Genomic DNA, 15,466 nt, shown 5'->3' with positions numbered 1-15,466 from the left:
TGCTTTTTCAATGATCCAGCGGAAGTTGGCAATTTGATCTCCGGTTTCTCTGCTTTTTCTAAAACCAGCTTGAACATCTGGAATTTCATGGTTTATGTACTGTTGAAGCCTGGCTTGGAGAATTTTGAGCATTACTTTTCTAGCATGAGATGAGTGCAACTGTGCGGTAATTTGAGCATTCTTTGGCATTGTCTTTCTTTGGGATTGGAATGAAGCCTGACCCCTTCCAGTCCTGTGGCCACTGTTAAAACATAAGCACTCAGTTCAAGGTTTGGTTGTGCTCAGCCACATTATGAGGAAGACTTCCCCTCTGCTAATCCTGTCCACTTCACCTGCACACAGCTGTCACAGTGAATTGCCCAAGTGCCCATCTAATCACATTATCTTTTCTGTTAAAGTTGTCACTGGCTTCGCCATTTGTGTAAGATAAAGGCCAAGTCCTTTGGCTTTGGTGCAACCAATCCCTGTGATCTAATCCTTATCTCACCTCTGAACATGCCTTCCTCACAGTCATCTTTCAAGATGAGAATTGCAGCACTGTGAACAGACCCTGCTGCTTCATACCTTCTTGCCTTTGTCTCCACTTTCTGGCTGCCTAGGAGGAGGATAAACATCATTTCCTTTGCAGACTTGCCTTCAGCCCACCAGGTAGCATAGTCCAGACCATCAACATGTGTCCCCCATCATCTCTCAAGGCATCTGAGTCCTGATACTGCACAATTTATTTTTTTGGTTTTTCTCCCTTGATTAGAGTTTTAAACTGATACTAGATAGAGAATCTTTCTTAATGGCTGTTTTGTCTCTAGCATCTAGATCCATGCCAATAAGCACTCAGTGAATATTGAGTGAATATAAAATATTAGAAAGAAAGGGATCCCAGGAGAAGAACAGAGGAAATCACACCCAGCCTCATAGACTTCAATAGTCAGTCCAAAAAAAAAAAAAAAAAATGTAACGGAGCCACCACACTCTCCCTGCTTATCTACAATAAGCATGCAGAGTATTAACCTTTCCTCTGTCCCTTCTTCTCTCTCAGTGAATTGGAGATTTGAAGACGGGCCCTCAGGGTCTTATGCTTTAGAATCTGATGGGATAAGGAGTGGATAGGGACCATTATCTTTGAGATATTGCCTTTTCAGAGACTTGATTAAATTAGAGAACTCATGAGTTATCTTTCCAGGTCTTGGGTTACCAGGGCATACAGTTGTCTCTTCAGATACATGATTGTAAGCTCCATGAAACCAAGATCTATGTCTAATTCACCTGGGTTCAAAATTACCATGTGAACAATGCCCAGTAGCTATCAAATGCTTGTAAGGGTTAGGCAACCTATTATTGAGAAGAGGGAGAAAATAACCTGCTAGGTGGGTATGATATTTCAGATCCTATGTATGCAGAGAATAATCTCATGTCCTTGCATTTCCCAGATTCACAACAGAAATAGAGCTCCATGGGAAGAAAAATTAATTCTGAAGTTTTTATCTTGCATGGCAGGGCATAGGTGGTAGTATTGATCAAGATGGAAAGATGAGGAGAATAATAGTTTGGGTTCATTTCATTTTGGTCATGCTCATTTTGAGACATTTAGTGGACATTCAAAGGGAAATACTGAGTGGATAGATGGATATATGAATCTGGGGCTCAAGGGAGTTATCAAGTTTAGAGATGTCAATTGAGGTGTCAATACCATGGCATTTGCAGCCATGGGACTAGACCTATACAGTGCATGAAGACAGAGGAGGTGTGTAAGGCTGAGAATTAGAGCACTCGAATATTTAGAGGTTGAGAAGAAGAGAAAAATCCAGCAAAGGAATCTAAAACATATTAACCAGTAAGATAGGGGAGAGTGATACTGAGGAAGCCAAGGCTTGAAAGTTCTAAGGAGGGAGTGATCAGCTGTATCAGATACTACAGCATACTCAAGAGAGATAAGATCTGAGAATTAAACACTGGATTGAGCAATGTGGAAAATTCCAAAATTTAGATGATTGTGGTTTATTTCTTACAGAATACACATTGACTGACTTTTTTCTGTTTTCATTTGTTAAGTCATCCTTCTAGCTGTTGTGCTTGCTTCCCTGAGTACCACTCTTTCAGTCCATGCCATGAAGAGACTTCCTCGTGTTTCTGGTGGGGGCTTTAAACCTCAAGGAACTGAAGCAGGGATCACACATCATTAAGGAAAGGTCAATTCCCAGGCAGAAATTGGTGTTTTTTTCCTCCCATTTCCATATTACAGAGATGCCTCAGGCTTCCTGGAGTTTCTATTAAGAATTCCAAATCTCCCAGCAATGATTTTTAAATACTAGTTTTCCCCAGGACAGTTCTCTTTAGCTTGGCTCACCCACCACAATATAGTCAGGGTCCTTCAATCATTGTAAAAGTCTTTTATCATTCGGACTCTACTCCATCCTGTACACAATCTCTAGATTAACCTTTCCAGAATGATGCATTCATAATGATAATAGCTATAATTAATCTACTCCATATAATTGTCCTTAATCTTTTGCACATAGTAGGCACTCAAATATTCCTCGTGTGGTTTGAAATTAGGTAAGTTTCTAAAGTGAATTTAAAATCTCCTCCTCCTATTTGATTAGTAAGATTCATTTTATTTTTGTTCTCTGCCTAGCTATTTTTAAATATAATGAGAGAACCATATCTCTAGATAGTGTGTGAAAGCATTTTAATATTTTAATAATTCCATATAATTTAAAATGATCTTTTCCCTCCCATACTTTACAGTAAATAATAAGTACATAGATGAAAAATATGTGTTTTGTATCTAAGGAAAGAGTTATTAAGTGTTACCAAAAGATGGAGAATATTTTTATCTTAAGTCAGCCACATAAACACCCATTAATTTTTTAAATGATTTTATTTGGCTGATGGAGTATTACATCTCCAAATTACATAGTTTAGATTTCCCATTACACGCTCCTTATGGATCATATGTATATTCACAAAGTTATACAGAAGATTCTATGATGAGAAGAAGCCAATTTTCATTTTCTCTGTTCTTGTTTGAAGAACCAAAACTGTTAAAGGGATAAAGCTCTCAGAAGTGCCTGTTCCAGGTTAATTGTCTCAAATTGCTCATTTAAAACACCATTATAGTACAGCAAAGCCAGTTAATCTACTCTGAAGCTTCCTTTTTTTATGACCGTAGCTACATTTGGTGAAATGGCACCTTTGGCAAACACCCAAATTGGATAAAATTGCCATTTTTCTTGGAACCTGGAAAGAATAACACATGTTTTGAAATCACTTCATATCATGTGGCCCTAAATGGTAAGCTGCATGCTAGTCTTGCTCTGGAATTCACCCACTTTGGCATTTTCTGACTTGACCCTAAATTTCCTTTGCTTTACTGATGCCAGTCAATGATGCGCTTTTGCCTACAATATATAGGTAGGAATTGGGGGAAGGGTGCGGAGGAAACTAGCAGGAGAAATTGTGGCAATATTTTTAAACATCACTACTGTATAAGAAAATGATGTGTCCCTGTACTGACACTTGTGCACAACTTCCAGCGGATGGTACCTTTATTATTGGAAACACTGTAGTTGAGAGCCTCTTCAATGTCGACATAACTAGCAGGTGCCGCGATCATAATGGTAAAAACATTCACTTATTAATCAGCGCACATAATTCCTCTCTAATGCTGTCAATTTAAGATGGCAACCTGATTTTTTTTTTTTTTTTTTTGGAGTGGGGAGGAGGGTCAACAATTTAATGAATCTCGTCTGCATTTTAATTCCAGCCTAATAATCTGCCTCCGGCTCTTTTCCCTCCCTCACTCTGAGAACATTTCTCTGGATCCTGCTATTAAGCACAATGGGATATTTACCTTCCTACCTCAGTTACACATTTAGGATGGGGACACAGCCAGCTAGTCAGACCCTCCAACCCAACCAGAACTAATGTTAACCTGTCCCCAGCCCTCGCTGGCATCATCCTGAAATACCCTCCCTCCATTTGTTTGTATAGTCTCCTCCCTCCCTGATTCTGACACTCTAGTGCTTTGCAGGTTTCTTTTATTAAACACCACTGGGACCCAGACTCGGAAATGTGCAGTATGTTGACATAGTTAAAATAAATAAATACAACCCATTGCCAGAAATATTTAAAAATTCATCTAAATGTGCTCCTGTCAGAGATGATTTGTTTTCATCCAAACAGGGAAGACTGATGGCTTCAGGATGGACTGGGTAGAGAGAGACTCCATCTTCTCATTCACTCCTTCATTCATTCACACCTTCATTCATTTTCCTATTAAAAAAACAATCCAGCACCCCTGGCTCACCATGTCAAATGTAAACAGAATAGACTTTGTTATTAGGAGAGATGTGACTCCAAGTGTCTGAGCTGCAGAGTGACAGCCGGCTCCTCTCTGAATTTCAGGCAGCCTCTGTCACTCGCCTTGACAATGAAGGAAGTTAATATATTCATGACATTACCACACATGCATTCGCAATTCACAGCATATTGTATTGTTTACCCCTGTTCTTTTGTACTACTGCATGTAGTAATTTGCCTTCTAGCAACAGAAAAATTCCTCAACTTAAAATTTTACCCTCATTTTATTTACCCTTAAGAGAAAAACCACTGCTTCCTGGTCCATCCGTTGTTGGCAAGACCACCTTTCTGCAGTATTGCAAACAGATAAATGTCAGATTTTACATTTTGATCAGATGTGTCTACAGTCATTTCCTATACATATTCCTCATCTTCTGCCTCCCATGCCTTCCTTCGGCAGTCATTGCCGCCCTTCCTGTGTGTTCCTAGCACATCAGGCACTAGGTGGCCTGCTCCTAAAAAGGAGAAGACAGGAGTGAGGGTGAGAAAAGTGTGGCATGGAGTAAGCATCACACCCTCACAATGGGGTCAATAGTGGGGGCAATGAAGGGCGTCGTGAAGCTCTGCTCTTTCACTACTTATGTTCAAGATGCCAAGGGTGCTCCCTGTTTTCATCCACAGTAACACTTCCTTTACTCCCGCTGGACTGGATACAGTCTGTGAAATCCTCACCACTTATTTAAAACCCATCTGAGGGACACTGATTACTTAGCCTCCTTGGTCTAACATTTTTTCTGATGGGGTGCAAACTTGTAATAATGTTGAATACTTAGGCAGATGGTTTTGCTAAGATGAGTACTGGGTAGGGTGAGTTGTTATTCTCAGATACTACACTATTATTCTTCAGAATTTCGCTGCTGGGGACCAGAACTGAAACGTGCCCTTATGGCTTAGGGCAACTTTGTAGAGATGGCTGGAGGAGGCAAGTAGTCTGGGTTAGCAAGACACAATAGCTGTTTCATTTTCCTTACAGTGATGAGCTGTCTTGCATTCCAATGCATGTCACAAAATTCCTGGGATGAAAAAGGCCATGAGGGGGTCACTCAGTCCAATGCCCTGGCTTTGAGTTGAATTATTTTAAAAAACACCCTATGTTAAAACTCTTCAAGACAACCTGTGCCCCTCAGCCCAAATGAATGTTGAAACCCTTTGTTAAACTAGACACAATTTTGTCTGCAATTTAAAAGCATCTCCTGTTTTGTTAGAGAGAAAGCATTTGGTTGTTCTTTATATTCAAACACTTTTCACACTTAAGAATTATAATTGAGCTACATTCTCTCAAATTTTGCTGCTTAAGAGTAGGCTATATAATTCAGTGCTTGCTTTTGTAACCTCCCAGTTCCTTTGTACTAGTTATTTATTATTTCATCTATGTATGTTTATCCAATTAACTTGCAAACTCCTATTGTTCAGGAAGAGTCTTTTATAAACTCTTATGAAGGATTAAAATAGAGGATTGAGAATTGTGATTCTCAAACTTGGCTACATACTCAGATCACCTGGAAGGATACTTTATATGAACTGATTCTTGGGCTACATACTCAGAAGTTCTCAGTTAAAGGGCCTGGGGTGCAGATGAAAAACTAAAACTGAAAATGTTAGTCGCTCAGTTGTGTCCGACTCTGTGTCTCCATGGACTATAGTCTGCCAGGCTCCTCCGTCCATGGGATTCTCTTGGCAAGAATACTGAAGCGGGTAACCATTCCCTTCTCCAGGGAATCTTCCCAACCCTGGGATCGAACCTATGTCTCCTGCATTGCAGGCAGATTCTTTACCACTGAGCCACCAGGGAAGCCAGGGTGCAAGAGGATGTGGCGATTTATTAAAAGCTACCCAGGTGATTCTAATGTACAATGAGATCAAGAGTATAATCTTGAGTAGGTCGCTTAACATCAGTAACTCTTCATTCTTTTTATTAGATAAGAAATATGGGTAAAATAGCTTTTAAACTGTCTTTTTCTTGGAAGAATAAAGAGTTCATGTATGTAAAAACCTTAAGCCCAATGCTGAGACCAGAGTCTATTATCAGTAAATGTTAGCATTAAAGTTAAGGTTATTATTTGGTCTAAAGTACCTAATATGTTATTGGAAACATTATAGGTGCTTGATAAATATGTATTAACTAATAGCTCAGGTTGTTAAGTAATCCACATCTACATGAAAAAAGTTTAAACAAGGTAAATACAAAGTAATTCAAGACAAAAATATAGTTTTAACTCACATACCAAAATGCTTGAGAAATATGTGTTTTGGCACATGACCTGGATGATTGTACTTGTTCATAATTTTCTCATGCATAGGGAATACATGGATTGAATGTGGACTTGGAGGTTTATAGCGGACAAAGAAAAGGGTCATAATACTTAAAGAACATAGTCAAAATATAAAGGATTACAGAAGTCTGGCAACCAGATGCTGCCAATTAAGGACATTACCAGTTATAATCAAGAGTGACAATAATAATTTTTCACATCCGTTATATTTCATTATAATAGACTAATCCAACAAGTTATCTGAGAAATCTAGCCACCTTTATTTTAAAAATGAGTGAGCTAAGTCTAAGAAAGACAAAATGATTTAACAATAAATCAGTCCATCCTAAAGGAAATCAGTCCTGATTGTTCATTGGAAGGACTGATATTGAAGCTGAAACTCCAATACTTTGGCCACCTGATGCGAAGAGCTGACTCATTTGAAAAGACCCTGATGCTGGGAAAGATTGAAGGCAGGAGAAGAAGGAGATGACAGAGGATGAGATGGTTGGATGGCATCAGCGACTCCATGGACATGAATATGGGTAAACTCTGGGAGTTGGTGATGGACATGGAGGCCTGGCGTGCTGCGGTCCATGGGTTCTCAAAGAGTCAGACACAACTGAGCAACTGAACTGAACAGTGTAAAATATATACATTATATGCATTGTCACCCTGCTTATTTAACTTATATGCATAGTATATCATGAAAAATGCCAGGCTAGATGAAGCACAAGCTGGAATCAAGATTTCCAGGAGAAATATCTATAATCTCAGATACACAGATGACACCATCCTTATGGCAGAAAGCAAAGAAGAACTAAAGAGCCTCTTGATGAAAGTGAAAAACAAGAGTGAAGAAGTTGGCTTAAAACTCAACATTCAGAAAACCAAGTTCATGACATCCAGTCCTATCACTTCATGGCAAATAGATGGCGAAACAATGGAAACAGTGATTGACAGACTTTATTTTCTTGGACTCCAAAATCACTGCAGTGGTGACTGTAGCCATGAAATTAAAAGACACTTGCTCCTTGGAAAAAAAGCTATGACCAACCTAGACAGACTATTAAAAAGCAGAGACATTACTTTGCTGACAAAGTTCTGTCTATTTAAAGCTATGGTTTTTCCAGTAGTCATGTGTGGATGTGACAGTTGGACTATAAAGAAAGCTGAGTGCCAAAGAATTAATGCTTTTGAACTGTGGTGTTGGAGAAGACTCTTGAGAGTCCCTTGGACTGCACAGAGGTCAAGCCAGTCAATATTAAAGGAAATTAGTCCTAGATATTCAATGGAAGGACTGATGCTGTAGCTGAAACTCTAATACTTTGTCCACCTGATGTGAAGAACTGACTCATTGGAAAAGACCCTGATGCTGGGAAAGATTGAAGGTGGGAGATGAAGGGGACAACAGAGGACGAGATGGTTGGATGGCATCACTGACTTGATGGACATGAGTTTGAGCAAGCTTTGGGAGTTGTTGATGGACAAGGAAGCCTGGTGTGCTTCAGTCTATGGGGTCACAAAGAGTTGGACATGAATGAGCGACCGAACTGAATATAAAATATGATAAATTAAGAGAGAATCAAACCAAAAAGCTTAGAAGCAGGACGGAAAGAGTTACTTCTGATGTAGATTATCAACAAAAAATTCATATATGTATGGAAAGAATGATACAGTTTTAAAAAGGCAGAGAAAAAAAAACTTGAGCATTTTAGACAAAGGGAACAAATAAAATAAGACAAACAAGGAACTTGGTTGATTGGAGTACAACATGCATCCAAAAGAACAATGGATGATAATATTGGAATGGTAGTCTTGGGTCAAAAGTTGAAAAGTATGGAAGTAAGCATAGCAGAGATGTCAGAGAAGGTAGCCCATAAGCTGACACTACAATAAACATTTCTTTAGATCTATCATAAGACAGCTCCAAGTCAAACTTTGAAAGGATCAAGCTGATTTTTTTAAAAGTACCTTAAGTTTTTGTTGTTGTTTTGTTGTTGTTAAATTTTGTTTATTGACATTAAGTTGTGTCCAACTCTTTGCGACCCCATGGACTGTAGCCCACCAGGCTCCTCTGTCCGTGTGGTTCTCTTTCTCTCAAGGAATTCACAGTCTTGAATTGTCTATTATGCAATGTCTGAAAACAGTTATTTTGTGTACTTTGCTCAGTGTTTTAGTTGTTTATAGTGGGTGTATTGGTTGAGTATCAATTTCTGTCATAAATCCTTGAATTTCCTTCTCTAGGGAATCTTCCCAGACCAGGGATCAAACCCGCATCTCCTGCATTGGCAGGCAGGTTGTTTACCACGAGCCACCAGGGAAGCCCCTACCTTAAATTAGCACCGTCCCAAAATGAAATAGTATTTTTAGAGAAGAGAGCAATACAATCTATACACTAAAGTCATAAAAATAGCAATCTTCAACATTCAGTTGAAACTCACTAAATATGTTAGTCAGCAGGAAAATAGGACCCAGAATCAAGAAAAATCAAGTAATATAAAAGATTCAGTATTTATAAAATGAGGAATTATCAGATAATAATTTAAAACAGTTTTTAAAATATAATTGAATGTTAAAAGAAAAACATAATGAGAAAATGTGGAAGATACAAGAAGAGCCAAATAAAAGTTCTAGAGCTGTAATGTATATAGTGAAGTAGTGAGCTTCACTGGTGGCTCAGAAGGTAAAGCATCTGCCTGAAATATTGGAGACCTGGTTTTGATCCCTGGGTCAGGAAGATCCCCTGGAGAAGGAAATAGCAGCCCATTCTGGTATGCTTGCCTAGAAAATCCCAGTTTAAAAGCACACTTATCACTGAAGGAGGAAAGAACAGTGAATTTGATGACACAGCAATAGGAAAACTAAGCAAAGATGGAAACATAGTTAAGAAGACACAAAAAGTGGAATGAGTGATCTGTGGGTCATTTGAAAGTGTTCTAATATAAGTAGTAGTATAGTCACAAAAAGAGGATGAAAAGCTATTGATGAAATGACAGAAAATTGTTCAGAATTGATGTAAACAATATCAACTCAAATATTTAAGTAGCTCAATGAATCCCAAGAAAGATAAACACAAAATCATATCCAGGCACATCATAATCAAATAATTATAAACCAACTTTTAAAAATTTAAAAGTAGCTAGAATAAAAAGTACTCATTAAATACTGGCAACAAAGATAAATATAAAGGTCAAATTTTCCTTAGAAGCAATAAAAGAATAGAACAACATTTTAAATGAAAAACAGAAAAAATGTCAATGTAAAATTCTAAACCTAACAAAGATTAAAAAAGGTTAAATAAAGATTTTTCAGTCAAAAAAAAGGGAAAGAATTCATTACCATGTAACTTGTAGCAAAGGTATTTTGAAGGAAGTATTTCAGGCAAAAGAAAAAGTAGTGCCAGAAAAAATCCTTTAAAATGAATTAGGAAGACTGGAAATTAAAATATTAGAGTAACTATTAAAGACTTTTTCTTTTATTTATTTAAACTATAATTTGTTTAATGTAAAAATAATAGAGTGTTGGGAATTATAAATGTGTAGAAATTAACTATATGACATGACAAAAAATAGTACAAGGAAGACAGAAAAATATTGTAAGTTTTTATATTGTACTTGAATGGGTAGAATATTTGAATGTACACTGTGGCAAATTAAAAGTGTATATTGTATCTCAAATCACAACCAATAATTAAGAAAAAATGGAACAAGGGAAATACTTAAAAAGCCAAAGAGAGACAAAATGGGACACTAAAAAAATGTGTTCACGTAAGCCAAAAGAAGGCAAGAGAAAAAGATAAAAAACAGATAGGACAACATGTTTAAAAAAATATCAAAATGGTGGTGATTGTTGTTCAGTCACTAAGTCTTGTCCGACTCTTTGCAATCCCATGAACTGCACCACACCAGGCTTCCATGTCCTTCACTATCTCCTGAAGTTTGCTCAAAGTCATATTCTTTGAGTCAGTGATGTCATCTAACCATCATCCACTGTCATGCCCTTCTCCTGCCCTCAATTTTTCCCAGCATCAGGGTCTTTTCCAATGAGTCGACTCTGCATAAGGTGGCCAGAGTATCAGAGCTTCAATATCAGTCCTTCCAATGAATATTCAGGGTTGATTTCCTTTAGTATTGACTGGTTTGATCTCCTTGCAGTCCAAAGGACTCTCAAGAGTCCTCACCAATACCACAGTTCGAAAACATCGATTCTTAGGCACTCAGCCTTATTTATGGTCCAACTCTTACATCTATACATGACTATTGGAAATATCATAGCTTTGACTATATGGACCTTTGTTGCAAAGCAATGTCACTGCTTTTTAATATGCTGTCTAGGCTGGTTGTAGCTTTTCTTCCAAGAAGCAACCATCTTTTAATTTCATGGCTGCAGTCACCATCCACAGTGATTTTGGAGTCCAAGAAAATAAAGTCTGTCATTGTTTCCATTATTTCCCCATCTATTTGCCGTTGAGTGATGGGACCAAGTGCCATGATCTTAGTTTTTTGAATGTTGAGTTTTAAGCCAGCTTTTTCACTCTTCTCTTTCACCTTTATCAAGAGGCTCTTTAGTTTCTCTTTGCTTTCTGCCATTAAAGTGATAATATCACCTGCATAGCTGAGGTTGTTGATATTTCTTCTGGCAATCTTGCTTCCAGCTTGTGAGTCATCTAGCCTGGCATTTTGCATGATATACTCTGCATGTAAGTTAAATGAGCAGGGTGATGATATACAGCCTTGAAGTATGCTTTTCCCAATTTTAAACCAGTCAGTTGTTCCATGGAAGGTTCTGACTTTGCTTCTTATCCTGCACACAGGTTTCTCGGGACACAGGTAAGGTGGCCTGGTCTTCCCATCTCTTTTTTTCCCCCATAGTTTGTTGTTATCCACACAGTCAAAGGCTTTAGTGTAGTCAATGAAGCAGAAGTAGATGTTTATTTGGAATTCCCTTGCTTTCTATATGATCCAAAGGATGTTGGGAATTTGATCTCTGGTTCCTCTGCCTTTTCCAAATCCACCTTGCACATCTGGAAGTTCTTGCTTCACATACTGCTGAAGCCTGGCTTGGAGAATTTTGAGCATTACCTTGCTAGCAATGAAATAAGCTCAATGGTTTGATAGTTTGAACATTCTTTGGCATTGTCCTTCTTTGGGATTGGATTGAAAACTGACCTTTTCCAGTCCTGTGGCCACTGCTGAGTTTTCCAAATTTACTGGCATATTGAGTGCAGCACTTTCACAGCACCATATTTTAGGAATTGAAATAGTCAGCTAGAATTCCTGCACCTCCATTACCTTTTCTCATAGTAATGCCTCCTATGGCCCATTTGACTTCACATTCCACGAGGCCTGATGCTAGGTAAATGACCACACCATTGTGGTTATCAGGTTGTTAAACATTTTTTGTGTAGTTCGTCTGTGTATTCTTGCCACCAGTTCTCAATCTCCTGTGTCTCTTGTTAGGGCCCTGCCGTCTGTGTCCTTTATTGTGTCTATCTTTGCATGAAATGTTCCCTTCATGGCTCCAATTTTCTTGAAGAGATCTCTAGTCATTCCCATTTTTGCTGACTGTATAGAGCTTCTGTATCTTCAGCTGAAAAGACAATAATCTGATCTCGGTATTGACTATCTGGTGATGTCCATGTATAGTGTTGTCTCTTGTGTTTTTGGATGAAGGTGTTTGCTATGACCAGTGCATTCTCTTGGTAAAACTCTGTTAGCCTTTGACTACTTCATTTTGTACTCCAAGGCCAAACTTGCCTATTACTCCAGGTATCTCTTGACTTCCTACTTTTGCAATCCCCTGTGATGAAAAGTACATTTTTGGTGTTAATTCTAGAAGTCCTTCATAGAACTGTTTGACTTCAGCTTCTTTGGCATTAGTGGTTGGGGCATAGACTTTGATAACTATGATGTTGAATGGTGTTTTTTTGGAAACAAACTGAGATCACTGTGTCATTTTTAAGACTGCATCCAAGAACAGTGTTTTGGACTCTTTTGTTGACTATGAGGACTACTCCATTTCTTCTAAGGGATTTTTGCCCATAGTAGTAGATACAATGGTCATCTGAGTTGAATTGGCAAATCTAACTTGCCAATTCATGTCCATTTTAGTTCATTGATTCTTAAAATATCAATGCTAACTCTTTTTATCTCCTCCTTGACCATGTCCAATTTGTCTTGATTCATGTACCTAACATTCCAGGTTCCTAAGCAATATTCTTTACAGCCCTGGATTTTACTTTCATCACCAGACATATGCACAGCTGAGTGTCATTTCTGCTTTGGCCCAGCCTCTTCATTATTTCTGGAGCTATTTCTCCACTCTCCCCCAATAGCATTTTGGAAACCTAGTGACTTGGGGGGCTCATCTTCTGGTGTTCCATCTTTTTGCCTTTTAATACTATTTATGGGGTTCTCAGTTAATCCCCTATACACATCAAGTTCAATTCAGAGAACACATTTGTAAGTCTAATTTGTTCATAAGTCTAGCAACGTTAGCTTAGGTACACAACTAACACCATCAGCTATATAGTACTGTACTGTAGTAGGTTTGCAATAATTTTCACAGTAATAATACATTAAAAACAAACACGAAAATAATATTTAAAATATTATAGTAAAACACCTTGAAAAGTACAGTAGTACCAGCTATATCACCACTGCTTTTATGCTTCCTTCTGGACATATTGGGCTTGAAATAAAGATACTGTGCTACTGTAGTCCATACAGAACTATACAGTGAAGTGCGCAAAAGCAGAACCACTTGTGGAGGATGGATGCACATGACAGTGTACACCAGACATGTGAACTTACATGATTGGATATGCAAATGCATGATTACATCTTTGAAAGTTGACAACTTGAAAGTTTGTGTGTAGGAGACTTACTCTATAACAATAGTTATATTAAATAGTAATAGTTTGGCACTATAAATATAAATATAAAGATGGACAGATTAGATAACCAAAGGTAAGCCCATATGCTGTGTATGAGAAATAGATATTAAATGTAAAAATTGAGATAGGACAAAATTCAAAAGATGGGTAAGGTATGGTATGCAATCACCAATCTAAAGAAAGCTACAGTGCCTATATTAATACCAGACAAAATTGGGTCTAGTCAAGGAATAACCTAGTGATAAAGAGAAATGTTTCTTAAGATAAGTGGTAAATTCTTTAAGAATATATAAGAATCCCACATATGTATGCAATTAGAACATCAAAATATATGAAACAAAATGTCACAAAACTACAATAAGAAATAGACAAGTTCACAGTTAAATTGAAAATTTCAACACCCCCCCTCAGTTTAACAGAAGAAATAGATAGCAAATCTATCAACCACTATGACCTAATTAACATTTATATAGCATCACACATGGCAACAGCTGAGTGAGGCTCTCAGCAAATCATCACAGTCCTGACTGGAGTGATACAGGTTGTGCTATTGCAAACAGAGTAAGGCCATCAACTGAAGGAAGAGGCAGACAGTGTTGAATCCACCAGTGGACTGACACCAGCCCCAGGACTCCATGGACCGCCTACACTGACATACTAGAGCTTGGGTCCACCAACTAGTGGGCTGGCATTCACCACACACATGAAGGCCTGGCAACCAGCTGGGCCAGGAACCAGCCTTGCCTACCAGCACACCCACAGTGGTCAGCTCTACCAAAACAGAAGGACCTATGCAGCCCACGAAGAGGGTACTCCTAGAGCGTATTTCTTTGCTAACCAGAAAGGAGTGTGGTATTGCATCTCACAGGATGTTTTCTACGTAAGTTCACTTCTCCAAGATCAGGACATGTAATAAGCCCACCTAATACATAGAAATAAACACAAAGGATTAGGCAAGATGAATAGAGGACTGTGTTCCAAATGAAGCAATAAGACAAAGCCTCAGAAAAAGAGCTAAAAAAGTGGAGATAATTAATACTTAAGATAAAATATCTGAAAAAGGTTTCAAGGTAATGATCATAAAGATGCTCAAAGAACTTTGAAGAATGAATGAACACAGTGAAAATTTTAATACAGATAAAAAATATACAGCTGAAGACTATAATAACTAAAATAAAAAACATACTAGAAGGAATCAGAAGTGGATTAGATGATACAGAGGAACAGAATAGTGAACTGGAAGATTAAGTGATTGAAATCATTAAAGTTGAACATAAAAAAGAAAAAAATATTTTTAAAAATTAGGATACTTTGAGATCTATGAGACAAATCATATGTACTAATATTCATATTATAGCAATCCTAGATAGAAAAGAGAGAAAGAAAGGGTAAGAGAACTTATTGAATAAATAATAGCTGAATACTTCCCTAACTTGGGAAAGGAAACAGACATCAGATCCAAGAAGCACAGAGAGTCCTAAACAAGTTGAATCGAAAGAGATCCACACCAAGACACGTTATAATTAAAAGGGCAAAATTTAAAGATGAAAAGTGAAAGAAAGTGAAGTCGCTCAGTTGTGTCTGACTCTCTGAGACCCCATGAACTGTAGTCTATCAGGCTCCTCTGTCCATGAGATTTTTCCAGGCAAGAATATTAGAGTGGGTTGCCATTTCCTTCTCCAGGAGATCTTCTCTGATCCAGGGATTGAACCCGAGTCTCCCGCATTGTAGGCAGACGCTTTACCGTCTGAGCCAAAGAATTTTAAAAGCACAAAGAGAAAAGCAGTAATTTATAATTATATACAGGGACTTCCCTGATTGTCCACTGCAATCTGCCTTACAATACAGGGGATGCTGGTTTGATCCCTAGTCAGGGAACTAAGATCACATAGGCTATAGAGCAGCTAAGCCTATGTGCTGTAAGTAATGAAGCCCCTTACCACAACTAGAGAATCTG

Source organism: Muntiacus reevesi, chromosome 3, assembly GCF_963930625.1.
Source record: "Muntiacus reevesi chromosome 3, mMunRee1.1, whole genome shotgun sequence".
NCBI classification, from domain to species: domain Eukaryota; kingdom Metazoa; phylum Chordata; class Mammalia; order Artiodactyla; family Cervidae; genus Muntiacus; species Muntiacus reevesi.
This window is presented reverse-complemented; position numbering follows the sequence as displayed.